The 17,432-nt window shown below is 42.0% G+C and overlaps 1 protein-coding gene across 2 annotated transcripts in view; it reads right to left on the bottom strand.

Annotated features, from left to right (window-relative positions):
• The window catches only part of kmt5b (lysine methyltransferase 5B), a 39,306-nt gene extending 24,085 nt beyond the window's left edge, over positions 1-15,221 (bottom strand). For both annotated transcript variants that reach the window (XM_062967575.1, XM_003214784.4), the window contains exon 1: positions 14,662-15,221. The gene's annotated coding sequence lies outside the window, so the exon portion shown is untranslated. The remainder of the gene's footprint in view (positions 1-14,661) is intronic.
• Positions 15,222-17,432: the final 2,211 nt, after the last annotated feature.

Below are 17,432 nucleotides of genomic sequence, written 5' to 3'. Positions count from 1 at the left end.
AATATTTTTCACCCAGTATGCCAGGGACTGGGCCACCAACTCTGAGAAGCCCTAGACATCAGGAATTCTGAGAGCTGAAGTCCATAACACCTGGAGGTTGTGCAAGCCTGGCCTAGGGACTATCAATTTAAGCAGTACTGACATAGAAATTAACACAAACCAAGCAAAAAACCAACAACGCCTATGGGTGTAATCAGTTTTAAAAGCTGATGAGCAGCAGATCACTCATTCTAATTACACAGTGCTCGTAAGTTTGAAAGCAAAACAGAGACACAGAAAAAGCAAGTTTTTATATATCTAGAAGTCACTGTAGAAGCATGTGTTTCACATTACGAAAATATCCCACCTGTACTGAAGGTAGTTGTTAGAGGACAAGAGGTGATCACCATTAACAACTGGCAATAAGGTCTGTAAGTGTTTACTATATGATAAATGTGACCTACAGTATAGTCAGATATCCAATTACTCCTGTGCCTTTTGACACTGGAGACTTTGGAGATCAATGCCTTAATATTCTCCAACGATGCTGGCCTTTTGACCATTTCCTAAACTCAACATAAAGGCCTAACCCCTTTATTGGGAATCTCTATCAGAGTAGCCCAGTTGAATCAATTGTTGAAGGTCAACAATTATGTAGATCCTATAAAATATATTGGTTCATTTGACCTACTCTACCTGAAACCGACTATTTTGAATAGATTTTGATATTTAGGAGTCTTATATTTAACTATGTTCCAAATTTTCTCATTTCTTAACTATATTTTCCTGAATTTTACTTTCTCCATTGTGTTTCTGTTACATTCCTTATTACTTTGGGATGGAATCCTGCCTGACCCTTCATTCAACATAAATGTGTGTGCGCTTAATTAAGTAGCAGAGGGGCTAAGAAATAGTTACTGAATTGCAAAGATACATAACTGCACTCTAGCAAGTGTGTCTGATGTGCACTGTGAATGCCCAATGTGCATTACGGGCCCAGGACATATTGGGGACCATAGCTCACTTGTTCTGATTTTCTTCAACCCCACTGCACACGAGTCCCTTTGCCTGCTCTGATATGTAGTTCTATAACAGGAGTCTTTCTACTGGATACAGACATTGTGCATCTTCATAATTATATTTTCCCCCAGATGCAAACTCAAATATGAGCACATATAACACTCCAACAAGATTCCAGCCATTATTTATAAAATATTTTCACCATCTTTCCAACAATGATTTGGTGTCATAGCTACCATAAAAGTATGCCTCTAAGTCAAATCCCAGAGAAGGGTTCAGAAGCATGCTGTGCTTACCAAAAGTAAGTGAGAAGTCCAACAGAATCAATGGGCTACACTCTCCAAATTACCAGGTGTCTGAAGGTATTGCTGTCCCAAATCTATACCAAAGGCCATATTATAAAGGAAATGCTCTTGGAGGCACTGTGTTACAGTGGTTCCAGTCCTTCCAAGAGGGTTGGGTCCAGAAGGTGATACTAGGGGACTCCTGCTTGACCCCATGACCTTTGTCCTGTGGAGTCCCTCAGGTTCAATATTGTCCCCCATGTTGTTTAACATCTACATGAAACCACTGGGAGAGATCACCCAGAGTCTTGGAGTTTAGTGCCATCTGTATGCAGATGACACCCAACTGCATTACTCATTTCCACCTGATGTCAAGGATGCCATCCTGTTCCCGAACCGGTGCCTGTCAACTGTGATGGACTGGATGAGGATTAAAAAAATGAAATTTAATTCAGACAAGACAGAGGTACTACTAGTTAGTCGTAGGGCTGATCAGGGTATTGGGTTGCAACCTGTGCTGGATGGGGTTACATTCCCCCTGAAGGCGAAGGTTTGCACTTTGGAGGTCCTCCTGGACTCAGTGCTGACCCTGGAGGCCCAGGTGTCGGCGGTGGCCTGGAGGGCCTTCGCACAGTGAAAGTTTGTGCACCAGCTGTATCTATACCTTGGAAAGCCCAATCTGGCCATGGTAGTACATGTCGTAGTCATATCCAGACTAGATTACTGATATGTGCTCTACGTGTAGCTATCCCAGAAGAGGATTCAGTCACATCCAGACTAGATTACTGACACACGCTCTACGTGGAGCTAGAAGCTTCAACTGGTACAAAGGTCAGTGGCTATACTTCTTACGGGAGCAGCATATAGAGAAATAACTATCCTGCTCCTGAAACAGCTACACTGGCTTCCAGTTTGTTACCCGGCCGAAATTCAAGGTACTGGCTTTAGCCTATAAAGCCTTAACCAGTGGTTCTCAACCTGGGGTCCCCTGATGTTTTTGGCCTACAACTCCCAGAAATCCCAACCAGTTTACCAGCTGTTAGGGTTTGTGGGAGCTGAACGACAAAACCATCTGGAGACCCCAGGCTGAGAACCACTGCCTTAAATGGTTCGGGCCCAGCCTACTTGAGGGACCGCATCTTCTCCTACTAGCCCACATGAGCCCTGAGATCATCAGGAGAGGCCCTTCTCTCGGTCCCACTATCAACACAAATGCAGTTGGTAGGAACGAGAAAGAGGGCCTTTTCGGTGGTGGCCCTGTGGCTCTGGGACTCCCTTCCTAAAGAAGTGTGCTCGCCCTCCTCTTTGCTGGCCTTTTGTTCACAAATTAAAACCGTTCTGTGGAACCAGGCCTTTCCTGAAGATAAATAATAAGCAATGACCAGACAGTTACAGGTAATTGATATTTTTGAATGCTATTTTGGAACTTGAAAATGCTTTTACACGGCCTAAAGGAAATTGAGCTTTTAGGATTCCAGTATAACTGTTTTAATGGATAACCTCAGTGGCCTGAAGATCAGGGAATTGTTAATGGCCTTAATTCATTTATTAATTTGTTATATATTTTTGTATGGTGCAATCTGTTTATTTGGTTATATGAATTCTTTTGTTTAAATTTTTTATGCTATGTAATTTTTGCTGCTTTTAACCATTGTACGCTGCTTTGAATCCCACCCATGGTAGAATAGCAGGATAAAAATAAATAAATAAATCATCAATGCCTGGAGCTTACATAATACCTCTTGCTCTAGTGTTATTTTATGACAGAAAGTGTTGTTTTTGAAACTGCAATAATTTCCCAAGGCCGGAGAATCTAAATTTGATTTCTTCAATATATTCATTACAGCTGCCATACTAGCTCACAACCATTTTACTAGCTTGCTAAGGACTAAGGCAGCATCATCAAACTCTTTTTTCAATTGTCACATGAAAGTTGCTTAAAACTCAACTACAAGGGCAAGAGAGTCAAAGTCAGGAAAGGACTCCACTCAAGAAACTCATACCCTATTACTTTGAGAGATATACAGTACAAGGCCAAATTCATTTTCCTTTTTCACCTTAACACAGAACATTGAATACAGGATTCAGATTTTCAAGAAATTTCAAATACCAGTAGCTGTTTTTCTAATATACAAATCCAGACTATCACAATTAGAACTATTAATACAGTAACTATATATTGTTTTTGAACTAATTAATTAGGTATGCAGCTACATTCTGGTGATCTGGGTGGAATAAATCCATTAAAATGCATCATATTTCTTTAACAATGTTATAAATTTATCATCGGCTAAAATATACTCCAACACTGTACTGATATACTGATAGTGGTACAGCACCTATCAATACACCAATGTGTAAGTGGTTGTACAATCATATCATTGATACAACAAAAGATTCTTCTTTGTTACAGTACTCACATCCCTTCAAGAGAACAAATCATAACAAAGAACAATTTTCTACAGAATACAACCATGCCACCTACAACTGAAACAGACATTCAGAGGTTTTTGTTGCTGACAAAATATGAATCTCCAAATGATTTCTTCTAGATTCAGAATAATGACTCAAACAGTATGATTGCCATATATAATGGGATTCCGGTTTAGCATCAACAATATCCAAAAATGAAAGAAGACAGCAAAAATTAGTCAACACATTGGTATTTGCATACAGCCATGGTCTCAAAAATCCACAATAGAACAAAAAGTATCTATAGATGTAAGAGTTCCCCATACCAAGGAAACCCAGATAAATTTTTGTATGTGGGTTTTCAAAAACAAAACTCAGAGAGCAATATAATCATTGAGATATTTGATTGTTTATATGCTTGATATAAGAAATAATATAAAATGTATTTATTTCATTTGTATGCTACCTTTCTAACACAACGGGATCTAAAGTGGCTCCCAGAAAAAGTAAAATAATAATTTAAAATGTTTCCTATTATAAAATAACTAAAACCATCACATTAAATAGTATAAAATAACTTAACATATATACAAAATTTAAAAAATAAAACGCAAAGCCCAGTAAGAAGCCTTCGTGTTTACACATTAAAAATCTGCTTCAATAACAAAAATGTCTTTTCCTGCCAGTGAAAAGGGGAGCAGGGAAGAAAGCAACCTAACCTCCCATGAAAAGAAGTCCCTGGCTGCAAAAGCAGCTGCTGCTAAGGTTCTCCCAAGTTTTCCCTAGTGCCCATACTAGGGAAAAGTGAGCCTGTGATGGTAAATGGACCAAGAGAAAACTCTTCTCTATAGACCTCAAAACTCTGGCAGGTTTATATGGGGATATATGTGCCTCCAAATAAACATTAAAGAAAAAATACAAGAAATATTAATAAATCAACTAGTATTTACCTTTCTTGTGTGAAACAGATGAAAAATAACACCACTAGACATACATTCAAGCAGATTTCCACATGCAAATTCAGATTTAAACCTGTAGCTAACATTTCCAGAATCACCACTTGTTCTTCAAACATTACAACTAGGGATGTAAAAAGTATTTACAATTTTTTTCATACTTGAAGAAAAACAAAGCTGAAATAATGGTCAGCTACTGAGACTTTTCAGTTCTGCCTAATAAAAAGATGGCCAGTGCTCCTCCCGGTTTTTGTGCAAAATGCGATCTTTGTGAAATTTTCTAAATAAGGTTTTAAATTTAAAAAATGTCATTAAAAAACAGAAAATGAAAACAAAACTTTCTTAATCTTCCCAAAAGGAAAACAGGTTTTGAAAGTTTTCATTTTTGGATGTGAGAACACAGTAAGGTATTATCTCATTCCTAGTTACTGAGGATTTGTAAGTCCCTATTCTCAACAATTCAGATACTAATGGAAAATATACTGAATGACATAGAATATCACATTCATGAAAGCATCATTAACACATGTTCAATCACACTTGAATCCCCTTTTTCATCTAATGGGCTCATTACAGAGACATCTTCATCCTAACTATGTTTACCTGAAATTAGGTACCAAAGATTTCAATGGGATTTATTACCAAGAAAAGATGCACAGAGAGGCAGCCTTATGGCATTGTACCAAGCCCAGCTATTTCATTTATAAATGATTCAAGATAGTATATTTCAGCTACCAAGTTCAACTAGCACCACAACTTGTAAAATCAATCTAAAATTCCAGGTTAAAAGAAAGCCTCTTCCAAAGTTATACCTTTACTTTATTGAAGATTACAACAAACTGAAAAACTTTTGGAATTCAATATACAACCCAAAATAACAACTTACTGAGCTAATAACACAGAACCTTATGATCTCTAGAAACACTTCTGCTCTCCCAAGAAATACTAAATGCCACTATACTCCTGCAAGTTCAAACATACCAAGACTAATGGTATTCCAAACTGATCCAAAGTATCCTGAGAACCAATTCATATTCCACCTGTAACCTAGAACTATATTCAAGTTCGAATAGTGACACAGTGAGTTCTTCATGACTCAGAAAATATGAATACTAATAACATATGTTTAAACAATTTAAAAAATAATATTGAATTACATTACAAACATACTATCGAGGGTGATCCTATAGAATACCAAGACAAACTGTTTAAGATGAAATTGTACACAAGTTCTCACCACATATCAAAAACTAAACTTTTAAAAAACAGTACTGTAATGTTTACAATTAATGCTAAGAGTACCCTACTGTAAAACAAAAGGTACAAAAGCAGATAACCTCTTTTTTTACTTTAGTTCTATGGAGTTTGCAGTCACCGCCCAATCCTCTTTAAAAAAGAAAATTCGGTAGGTTCGCATATCACGCAAGTTCATGTTGCAGTTTCAGTTATATGCATAGCTCTCCTTCATGGGCAGTGAAGGACCAGGTTTTGCCCACACTGAGCTCCCATAATCAGTTCCACCGCAGATGCCAAATCCATCAGAAAATACGACTGCATGAAGCCATAAACCTCCCTCTGCTGAGAAAGAAGTCTCTTTCTTCCGCAGAGAGAAGCAACAGACTGCAGTTATACTTCTGTATGCCTAAAAAGGAATCTGTCTCCTTTCTGGTGGACAGAAGTGACCAAAGTGGGGCAGCATTTTTGTCCTCAGAGAAAAGGCTCCATCCCCCTTTTCAGCAAACAAAAACACAGCTAGGCTTTGGTCACTTCTGTTTGCAACCCTGTCCTCAGGAAGGGGACTTTTTGGGAGATGGGAAATACCTCCCTTTCTTTTCCTGGGCAAAACAGACACTCGCAGCATGCAAGAAGAGGAAGAGCTGGCCTCACATGCTGCTTCCCTTACCCTGCAGATCTGGCTGTTCTTTCACTTCCTATGTCATACCAATGCCTGTTTCCCCAGAGCAAAAGAAGGGAGGTACCTGGAGGAAGACAGGAAGAGTACGATGAACTGGATCTGCTGGATAAGTGATTTTGTGGATGTGCATAGTTCCCATTCCTCTTCTCATTTGCCACGTGTTTCTGTTACCCTCCGCATGATTTTTTCATTGCCAGGGCAAAATAAGGGTTTGTAGCATGCAGGAAGAGAAAAAGAAGCCAGTATCCACAGGTAAACTAAAGTGATATGCATGGCTGGCTGCTTCTTCACCTCATCAGGGACCACAACAGCTGCAGCTCATCCCGTGTTTTCCCACTTTATATGGGAGCTGCACCCCAATCTCTGCGAAAGTGGAGGGGTAGCTAAAATATTGCGCAAAGCCTAAAGATAGCAACAACACCATCATAATCGGGCAAAAAAAGAATTGCAACTTCCACAAACAGTGAGCTCTTGGTATCCACTGAGGTTTGTTTCCTAGACCTCTCATGGATACAAACATCTGTGAATGCTCAAGGCCTGTTATACACAATGGCACAGTAAAATAGTGTCCCTTATATCAAGTTTTGCCTTTGGAATAACTTGTTAATGTTTCCAGGACTGCCTGTACAGTTCAGATTTCAAACTAGAAACATCAATATACATTTGACAGAAATTCGTAAGGATGCAGTTTATTTTCATTGTTTTGGTGTTATCTGCACATCTTTTTTATAGAGCTGAAGTAATATGCAGGTCTCTTCCACTTTCAGAAACACAAAGAAGCGCAATAAGTATTACTCTGACCCTCCTTTTTCATTTGGTGTTGAGGTATCATAACATTAAGCTAAAATACAGTAGAGTCTCACTTATCCAACATAAACGGGCCAGCAGAACGTTGGATAAGCAAATATGTTGGATAATGAGGGATTAAGGAAAAGCATATTAAACATCAAATTAGGTTATGATTTTACAAATTAAGCACCAAAATATCATGCTTTACAACAAATTTGATAAAAAAAGCAGTTCAATACGAAATAATGCTATGTAGTAATTACTGTATTTACAAATTTAGCACCAAAATATCACGATTTATTGAAAACATCGACTATAAAAATGCATTGGATAATCCAGAAGCTTGGATAAGCGAGTGTTGGATAAGTGAGACTCTACTGTAGTCAAGATATTGGGTAGTCTATGGCTCACAACATATAAATATGCCTACTAGTTTCTCGATAAAATAGTGAAGAGTAGAGACATCACACTGGCAACAAAGGTCAGCATAGTTAAAGCAATGGTATTCCCTGTAATAACCTATGTATGCGAGAGCTGAACCATAAGGAAGGTTGAGTGAAGGAAGACAGACGCTTAAACTGTGGTGTTGGAAGGAAAATTGGACCGTAAGAAGATCAAACCAGTCCATACTCCAGGAAATAATGTCTGACTGCTCACTGGAGGGAAGGATATTAAAGGCAAAGATAAAGTACTTTGACCACATGAGAAGACAGGAAAGCTTAGAGAAGATAATGATGCTAGGAAAAATGGAAGGAAAAAGGAAGAGGGGCCGACCAAGGGCAAGATGGATGGATAGTATCCTTGAAGTGACTGGCTTGACCTCAAAGGAGCTGGGAATGGCGAGGGCTGACAGGGATCTCTGGCTTGGGCTGGTCCATGAGGTTGCAAAGAGTCAGAAGTGACTGAACAAATAAACAACAAAACTAGTTTCTGCTAGTTCTTTCTTCAATTTTTACTTGCACCAGAACTCCTGAGGCTATAACCTTAGAAGTAAAGGATGTTGCCTTAAAGCAGTATTAATTTGCAGATATCCTTGATTCTTGAGTTGTTGTACAGATATGTATGATTTGTATGTAAAATCCTCTATGTATATTTTCCTTTTTCAGACTTTTACAGCAAGTTGTAGAGTTGACCTATACAAGGACAAGTGGAAGGAAGGAGAGAAAGAAGCCTTCAACAAACCACTTGACCAAGCTCAAGTCACGGGAAGATATTCTGCAGTTCAGCACTGCAACTTGTCAGGAAAGTAGTAAGAGTTGGTGTGATATGTGGAGATGTCTGCATTAACGTATGGTTAACTGTGCCAGCATAACATCTGCAAAGCTTACTACACTGGCACAGCAAGTACACTGATGTCACAGCAGCAATCATCAACACTTATGGGTATTTACAAGACACAGAACAAGTAGAGGGAAGACACAGATTATGAGATGACCTGTGTGCTAAAAGCAGTATCACATCATACACCTCCTCTGCTTAACATCCAGCCTGATCAAGTGTTCTTGAAAACTCAAAATCTCTCACAGTACACTGTATTTTGTGTTGCATTAGGTAAAGGTTTTCCCCTGACGATAAGTCCAGTCGTGACCGACTCTGGGGGTTGGTGCTCATCTCCATTTCTAAGCCGAAGAGCCGGCATTGTCCGTATACACTTCCAAGGTCATTTGGCCGGAATGACTGCATGGAGCGACGTTACCTTCCCGCTGGAGCGGTACCTATTGATTTACTCACATTTGCATGTTTTCGAACTGCTAGGTTGGCAGGAGCTGGGGCTAACAGCGGGCGCTCTTTCCGCTCCCGGGATTTGAACCTAGCACCTTTTGGTCCGCAAGTCTAGCAGCTTAGTGCTTTAACGCACTGTGCCACCAGGTAATGTGTTGCATTACCTGGCCCTAATAAACTTTTTGAAGACTAAATGGTGTCAGAATGTAGAGTTGTTTCCATTTTATGCACTATAATAGTTTCACATATCTGTATAGTTGAAGTGCTCATTGACAGATTTAAAAGATAAAAAATTAAGAACCATGCAAAAATATGAAATACATGTTTCTTTGTTAGTTGGTTATATATAGGCATACTTCAGTTAACAACGCCTCTTTACAGGGAGTGTCTTTTTGTAAAGTCTTTTTATGGCCACCCAATCCTAACTCTTCTCTTTGTCCTCTATGAAGAAAGGTGTTTGTTTATTTGTTTGTTTGTAGAGCCAGCACCGGGAGGTTAGTGAAGGAGGGCTAGAGAAGCAGACTTATCTGCAGTAAATGATAAAATGAAAACTTGAGCAGGCAAAAATGGAATCTAGCCAATACTATTCTAGCTGCGTGTGCCTGCTTATGACGTGCAAGGTAAACAAAAGCTGCTCCCAGAATCTCTCAGCAAAAAGTGCAGAAAGAGAAAAACAGATAAGTTTGCCTCACCAGCTACTCCAGCAAGGATTTATAAGTCTAGCTACCAAAATGGAAATTTTAAGAAATATGGAGGCTGGTGAAAAAAAAATAAAATCCTTAGATAAATTTTGGAAGAAAGCCTCAAGTAGGTTCAAAATGTTTTTGCTTACTTATGCAAGGCTTACTGACCTAGTAATTTTGTTTCATATTCTCGTTCTCGATAAAAGATTCACTGAAACATATTAAAAGGCTTACTGAAACATTTTCAAATAGTGTGAAACCTATGAAACCTATCCTTATTCTTTCCATGTTATTTCTGCTGTTGGTATCAAATTTTCAGTTAAAGGAATAATGTCCAGGAGGACAACTGCTGTGTTAATTTGGGGATTCCCATACCATTTACAAGCCAAATGTAAAAATAATAAATTCCCACAATCCTAGCTTCTTTTGGGAATATTCTTAAAAGAGATTTCATTTTCCTAATATTGAGAATCTTAATATTTGCAATACATTTCTGTAGCCAGATTTATAATATACAACTTCTAATGTGACTATCTGTTCTATGGCAGGAATGTCTGATGATTGGAATATTGAGAATTTTAGTCTTATGACAGGGAGAATTTATACTTAACACCATATAAAAGGCAAGGATAAATTATATAATCTTCATAATTCTGTACATTAAACTAATAACTATATTTTCCATGTACATATGTGAAGATTATGAGGAAGGATTCCTGGAGCACTTTTTGTTGTGCTGCTGTATAATTAAAGTCATGAGCAATCAAAAATATGAAAGTACAATAAATGTAATTTATATTAAAATTAATATGGAAAAAATATGTAATGGCACACCAAGAGTTATAAAGATTTAATTAGAAACTGCATCTGGGATTTGGTACTTTTTACTGTTGAAATAAAACCTTGTATAATCAATGCACGGGTTAAAAATTGTGTCATTTTTAAATGATGCTTTTTATAACTGATGTTTTTAACTATCTGTTTTAATTGTAATTCTTTTATATTTGTTGTGTTTGGCATCTATTCGTTGCCGGTTGCGAAGCTGCCCCGAGGGCCCCCCCCCATCCCCCAGAGTGAGAAGGACGGGATATAAATGTATGAAATAAATAAATAAATAAAACTGCTTGAATTCTCTAATAGTCCATAAAATGTTTACACATTTAATTGTTTACACAGATGCAACATCTACATTTCCAATCAACTGTCAAATCAAATGCCAAAACAGAAATTATCTTAAGATGCACAGAACAGTGAATATAATGTTTGCCTGCATGGTTTAAATGACTGAGATAAAACTGAATACTAAAAGAATGAAACTTCTGATGTATAACCCAGTGTGAACAATATAAAAGATATACATAAAATTATGAAATCTTACTTCAATTGACTACTTTTCAAATTTTTAGTTTTGAAGATTACACATATGTACGGAGTTTAATTTTTAAAACTCAACATTTTATATTCTTCTGTTCTTACAGCAGATCTACTTAGGCTATTACATTTGTCTGCAAGTGGAATTCAAATGAATTATTGAATAAATGACTTCATAAAACAATTCTCAAAGATAAAAACTATGGCTGGATCTATACTGCCCTATATCCCAGGACCTGATCCCAGATTATCTGGCAGTGTAGACTCATATAATCCAATTCAAAGCATATAATCTGGGATCAGATCTTGGGATAGAAGGTAATGTAGATCCAGACTATAAGGCTGGAGAACAACTAGTTGTTCTAATGTACTAGCTCCTTATGGGCAGTTTTTGCTTTGGGGGAGCATTTTGTCAGTGAGGTGCCCCTGCAGCCTAGTATGATCCTGGGGCAAGTTTAAGATTTTATTGCTTGTGAAAATTAATTTTTGTCCATGGGGAACAAATAGTCACCACCATCTATATGAACCACCATACCAAAGGTTCTCAAATGTTCTAACTGCTGACAACATATTCTGCATTGATATCAGCCATTCAATTTTTGTATTTTTCAATATAGTCTGATGGCATTTTTAAGAATCAATTGGTTAAATTTATTTCCTGTCATTTATTTATTTATGGCATTAAAGGCAGCTAGTTACAATATCCAAGCATGCACAGAAACACAGTTATAATAAGAACAGCAGAACATTCAAATCGATTAAAAAACCTACAGGAACACTCAACTTATTCGAATTTAGTCAATACCAACCAAGCTGAAATGCCTTGCTGAGTAAAAATGCCTCCCCCACTGGCAGAATGAAGGAGAGCAAGGGAACATAGCCTCATTTGCTAGGGAAAACCAGAAAAGTCAACCAGGTAGCTCTCATCTCTACAAAATGTGACCGTGATAGAGATGGGACAAAGAGAAAGAAAACCTGCAAAGATCCTGAAATCTAGGAAGGCACTTTCAAATGTGTCTATGAGTAGACCAGTGCATCTCTTGTAACAAAAGTGGCATGCCTCCAGTGATCAGTCTCAAACAACAGTCCGGCCATAGCATTTGAGAACTGATGTTTCCAGACACTTTACAGAGAGAGCCTCCCACAAAGTGTTTGATAGTAGACCCAATAGAAAGTAACTGAAACATGCATGTGTAAAGCCAGGTCAACTATCTCCAGAAATACCACCCACACAACTTCTATAGGATATTGCCTAAAGTGTACTGGGTCACACCATTACCTTGCATGAACTGATTATGTACCCACCCGCTAAAGAAACAGCAGTATTTGGCAATCTGTTTGTTAGAAAAGCATTTTCACTATTAGTTATCTTTTTGTTAAAGAATCCTACAAACCTTTTCAGGGAACCAGGATTCCCTGGAATACAGGCTGAAAACAAGTATATCATCTCATTCTATTCCCTACTGCCTTAATAATTGATTTGTTCATTTTATCAAGATTTATTGTCAAGTTTTCAGCTATGACTGAGAATAACATAATTTTCTACTCACTAAACCTATCAGTCTCAATATTTTTCTCTACGCAAACACAACGTTCTCTGAAACCAAGGGCCCTTCTACACTGCCATATAAAATCCACATTCTCTGCTTTGATAATCTTATATGGCAGTATAGAAAGGGCCCAACATTTTAAGGAAGCAACAGAGCAACAGTCAATGTTCAGATTGTATTTGGAGAGAACTGGAAAGTGTCAGCCAGCAGCTTCAAACACGCACACTATTTCTCTACAGGGGGAACTCCTGCATTTAAACCGTGGCAGTTGAAAGGAGTGCAGCAAACTTCTCTTGCTTCTTGAGGCCCTTCCACACAGCCATATAACCCAGAATATCAAGGCAGGAAATCTCACAATATCTGCTTTGAACTGGGTTAGCTGAGTCCACACTGCCATATATTCCAGCTCAAAGCAGATATTGTGGGATTTCCTGCCTTGATATTCTGGGTTATATGCCTGTGTGGAAGGGTCCCGAGTCCACACTGCCATATATCCCAGTTCAAAGCAAATGATGTGAGATTTTATTCAGCTGTGTGGAAGGGGCCTTGGCTAGATCAGGGAGGCAACTTTTTCATTTCCGCCTCTTTCCTCAATCTATGTCGCCCCTTACAGGTCGATCAAGGAACAACCAGGCCCCGGTTCTTCCACTCGAGTCAGCCCTGCCTGAGACACTGGCCAGCTACTGCTTTGTGCGCTGGGCGGTGCTTCCCAAACCACCTAAGTGGGCTTTCAACCGATTATTTACACAAATCCAGTGCAAAAGTCATGTCTCCAAAGAGATACATTCAAACGCTCCTCCACAAAATGCCAGAGAGCATCCGGGGGATGCCAGCTGTCATTACCGCCGCCGCCGCCCTAAGGAAGGGGAGTGTAAGGATGCCAGAGTCACGAGGGGGGCCGCGTCGCTTTCTTCGGGCCTCTCCAAAACTTTAGGCGACCCAGGGCCCTTCTACACAGCCATATAACCCAGAATATCATACTGGAAAAGCCCACAATACCTCCTTTGAACTGGATTATCTGAGTCCACACTGCCATATATTCCAGTTCAAATCAGATAATGTGGGATTGTATTCAGCTGTGAGGAAGAGGCCACAGTGACCCCCTTCCCCGAACACCCCACGCCTGGTCGCGCCCCCCCCCCCCCCAACGTTTCTGAGCCTGGAAGGGCATCCTGTGCCGGCGCCTCCCCTGTCAGGCCTGGCTGGGAAGGCACTGAGGCAGGCTGCGAATAGGCCGCTCTGAGGGCCCTTCCACTCAGCCCTATATCCCAGAATATCAAGGCAGAAAGCCCACAATACCTGCTTTGAATTGGTTATCTTTGGGCCCTTTCACACAGGCATATGACCCAGAATATCAAGGCAGAAAATCCCACAATACCTGCTTTGGATTGGGTTATCTTTGGGCCCTTTCACACAGGCATATGACCCAGAATATCAAAGCAGAACATCCTACAATACCTGCTTTGAACTGGAATATCTGAGGGCCCTTCCACAAAGGCATATATCCCAGAACACCAAGGCAGAAAATCCCACATTATCGGAGTGTCGACTGAGATAACCCAGTTTAAAGCAGATATTGTGGGATTTTCTACCATGATATTCTGGGCTATAGGGCTGTGTGGAGGGGCCATGAATCCCTGTGGTGGCCCGCATCCCCGCAGGAAAGGTCCCGGCCCCAGGCAGGCAGGAAGGGGATGCCCGCAGCACCGTCACGAGTTCTCCTTCCCGGGCGACACTGGGCCCCCTCCTCCCCTGGAGGCCAATGCGCCCCGAGGGAAAGGCGCCCCCGCCCCGCCACCTGCCTCCCTCTTTCGGGACGGGATGAGGGAGGCCTGGGCAGTCCTTCTCCCGCCTCTTCCCCTTCTCTTGAGGAACACCTCCCCCCCCTTGTACCCCCCTCCTTGAGGCCTGTCCAAGTGGCCTGTCCCCCGTGCCCCCCGCCTCTCCCTCCCCCCCCCTCCGACCGGGCCGCCCCCTCACCTCTGCCTCGCCGCGGGCCCCTCGGTCCTCTTCGCCGCCCGCAACCCTTTCTGTCCCGAGCCGCTGCTTCTGCCTCTGCCTCCGCCGCCCAGGATTCCGGCCAGAGGCGGGAGGGGGGGAAAATGAATCATAAAAAATAATAATAATAATTCCAAGGGGGAAAAAATGGCGGATTAAAATCCAAGATGGCGGCGGCGAAGGGCGAACGGTGCGGAGGCCGCTACCTCGAGATCCCTCCGCCGAGCCCCGCAAGAAAGAAAGAGTCCCAGGCCCCTTGGCGCCGGGAGGGAGGCCTTCCCTGCGGCGGAACGATAGTCTCCGCTCGCGTCACGGCCCTCTGCGGCGGAGCCCCGACCCAGGCCCTTTCGCTCCGAGGAGAGCCCTTTGTCTTCCCCCGAGTCAGCCGGCTTCCAGGAGGAGGAAGAAGAGAAGCGTCTCCTGCAAGTGGGCGCCCCGGCAGCGGAGGGACACGGCGGCGCGGAGGGATACGTCTTCGGAGGCTGCCTTCACCTTCGTGCTTTGACTCCAGCGGCCCGAGCGAGGTCCGGCCGCAGCCGAGCCATCCCTGCCTGCAGTCTCAGTCTCTCTCTCTTCTCTCGCACTGGCGGAGGGATACCGCGAAGAGAGGGGGAGGCGGCGGGGGCGGAGTGCCGCTCGCAGCATTGGATGACGGCGGCGGAGGGATACGCCTACAACCGCATCAACCTGACCTGCTCAGAACACAGAACCCGAAAGAAGCCCCTGAAGGAAAAAAAGCAAGGGAAAGAGTTCCCCCCACATACAAGCCCTTGAAATGTGTCAGGAGTATTAAGCGCCTCATAATTCCCACAGTTTGTCACCCGCACAGCGAAGTCCACTGCCGTATGGCCCGCCATAAGCCTGGTATTGCGGGTGCCTGAGGGGCGAAGAGAAACAAATGAGCTAACACCTCCCAACGAAGGATTCCCCCGGCAGGAAGCAGCCAGGCCTTGAAGCTGCAAGGTTATTCAGTGGTAATCAAGGTGATCAAGTGCAACATCCACATTTGCCTCAAGCAGACAAAGAGTTCTTTCTCCCAACCTGGACCTTCCACAGATATATAAACCCTAGTTTCCAACAGAGCTCACAACCTCTGAAGACGCCTGGGATTCCCCTAGGCAGGAAGCAGCCAGGCTTTGAAGCTGCAAGGCCATTCAGTGCCAACCAAGGGTGCCAATTGCAACATTCACACCTGCCTCTGACAGATAGACAAGTTCTTTCTCCCACACTGAACACTCCACAGGTATATAAACCCCACTTGCCTACTTTCCAACAGACTTCACAACCTCTGCGGGTGCCTGCCATAGATGTGGGCGAAACGTCAGGAGAGAATGCTTCTGAACATACAACCCGGAAAACTCAGCAACCCAAATGAAGGGCTTGTGTCCAGCACCCCGGCGAGTCAAGCACCCCGGCTGCAGGCACAAGTTGTGAAGGCCTCAAATTCGCCCCCTCGCCCCATCATGGAAGGGCAACAGTTGCATCCTGCCGCCGGAATTACATGCCCACAGGAATCCTCTTTCCGTGCCTACGTGAATTCCCTGCCCTAAAAGGGTCTCACCTGCCTCGCCTTCTTGCATTTAGGGAGCAACAAAAAGGGGAAGGACGGGGACAGGTGCGAGAAAGTTTCTTGCCTGGAAAAAGCAAGCCTCCTTGGGGGAAAAAATCCACCCTTCTCCTAAGAACAACTCCCCCCCTCGCCCCCCACAAAGCGCCACATCCCCCTTTTGCTAACGAGCACAACACATACGTTTAAGCCACATTTAAATAACTTCGGCTTCTCCCTTGTCCCTTGAGGGCTGCGGGCGTTTAATCTTGAGTCTTTTAAAGGGCCTGTTTTGCATCGATTCGGTCGCTAACAATTGGGTTTCTATCCCCACTTTTCTTCCATTGTTATTCACATGAAGACCTCGCATTTCGCTCCCAGGAGTTGCTGAGTCTCTTCAGTCGGCCCTGCTTTCTCTTTGGGGGTTTCTGTTTGCTTTCACCTCTGCACATTGAGTTTGTCGGTTGTGTTTCTTCATGAGTTTACCTATGTGGTCAGTGGTTCCCTTGATGTCTGGTAAGAACACCTTTCCTCTGGGTGGATCTTTGTCTTTACTCTCATGGCTTGTTCTTGGCCTTGCAGCTCTTCTGGTGTCTGTGGTGGAGTCTCCATTGGCCTGTAGAGCCCAGTTTAGGGGGTTCATGAGGAGGTGGGCTTCACAGATTCTTTTTGCATGGATTGCCAGGGCTTTGATTGTGCTTCTTTTTTGGCTTGATTAATGGTTGGAGTTTTTATCTATCCATGTGTGTAGGTTTTCTGTAAACTGTGTGACAACCTAACCTTTTATGTAGGTGAGGTTGTCTATTTTATTTTGTCCCAGTCCTGGGTATTCATCTTTTGGCTGGTGTTGATATGGAGGTGCAACAGTTCCTTGTCTGTTTTTGCAGGTTCTTTGCGTATGAAGTAAATTCATCCTAGTTCTCTCCTTCTTTCTTGTCTTGAGTCTACGGGCTTCCCATTGTTCACTGGTTTCCAGTCGCTTTTGGAGCCACGATAGAGGTTTCTTTCTAAGATGGCTTAATAGCTTAACATTAGGGATCCAACAAGGGGAAAGGAAGGAATCTGAAGAAAATTAAAAAAAGATCTGGAGGAAAGGGTGCCAGTCACTAAACTGCCCTCATCCTGTGCATAGATAGCAATTTTGCTAACATTCAAGGCCATTTTGTTTCCAGCCTGGAGCTGTGAATTTCAAAAAAACTTTTTGATC

Source organism: Anolis carolinensis, chromosome 1 (assembly GCF_035594765.1).
Source record: "Anolis carolinensis isolate JA03-04 chromosome 1, rAnoCar3.1.pri, whole genome shotgun sequence".
Taxonomy (NCBI): domain Eukaryota; kingdom Metazoa; phylum Chordata; class Lepidosauria; order Squamata; family Dactyloidae; genus Anolis; species Anolis carolinensis.
The sequence above is the reverse complement of the archived record's forward strand: the minus strand, read 5'-3'. Positions and strand labels throughout refer to the sequence as shown.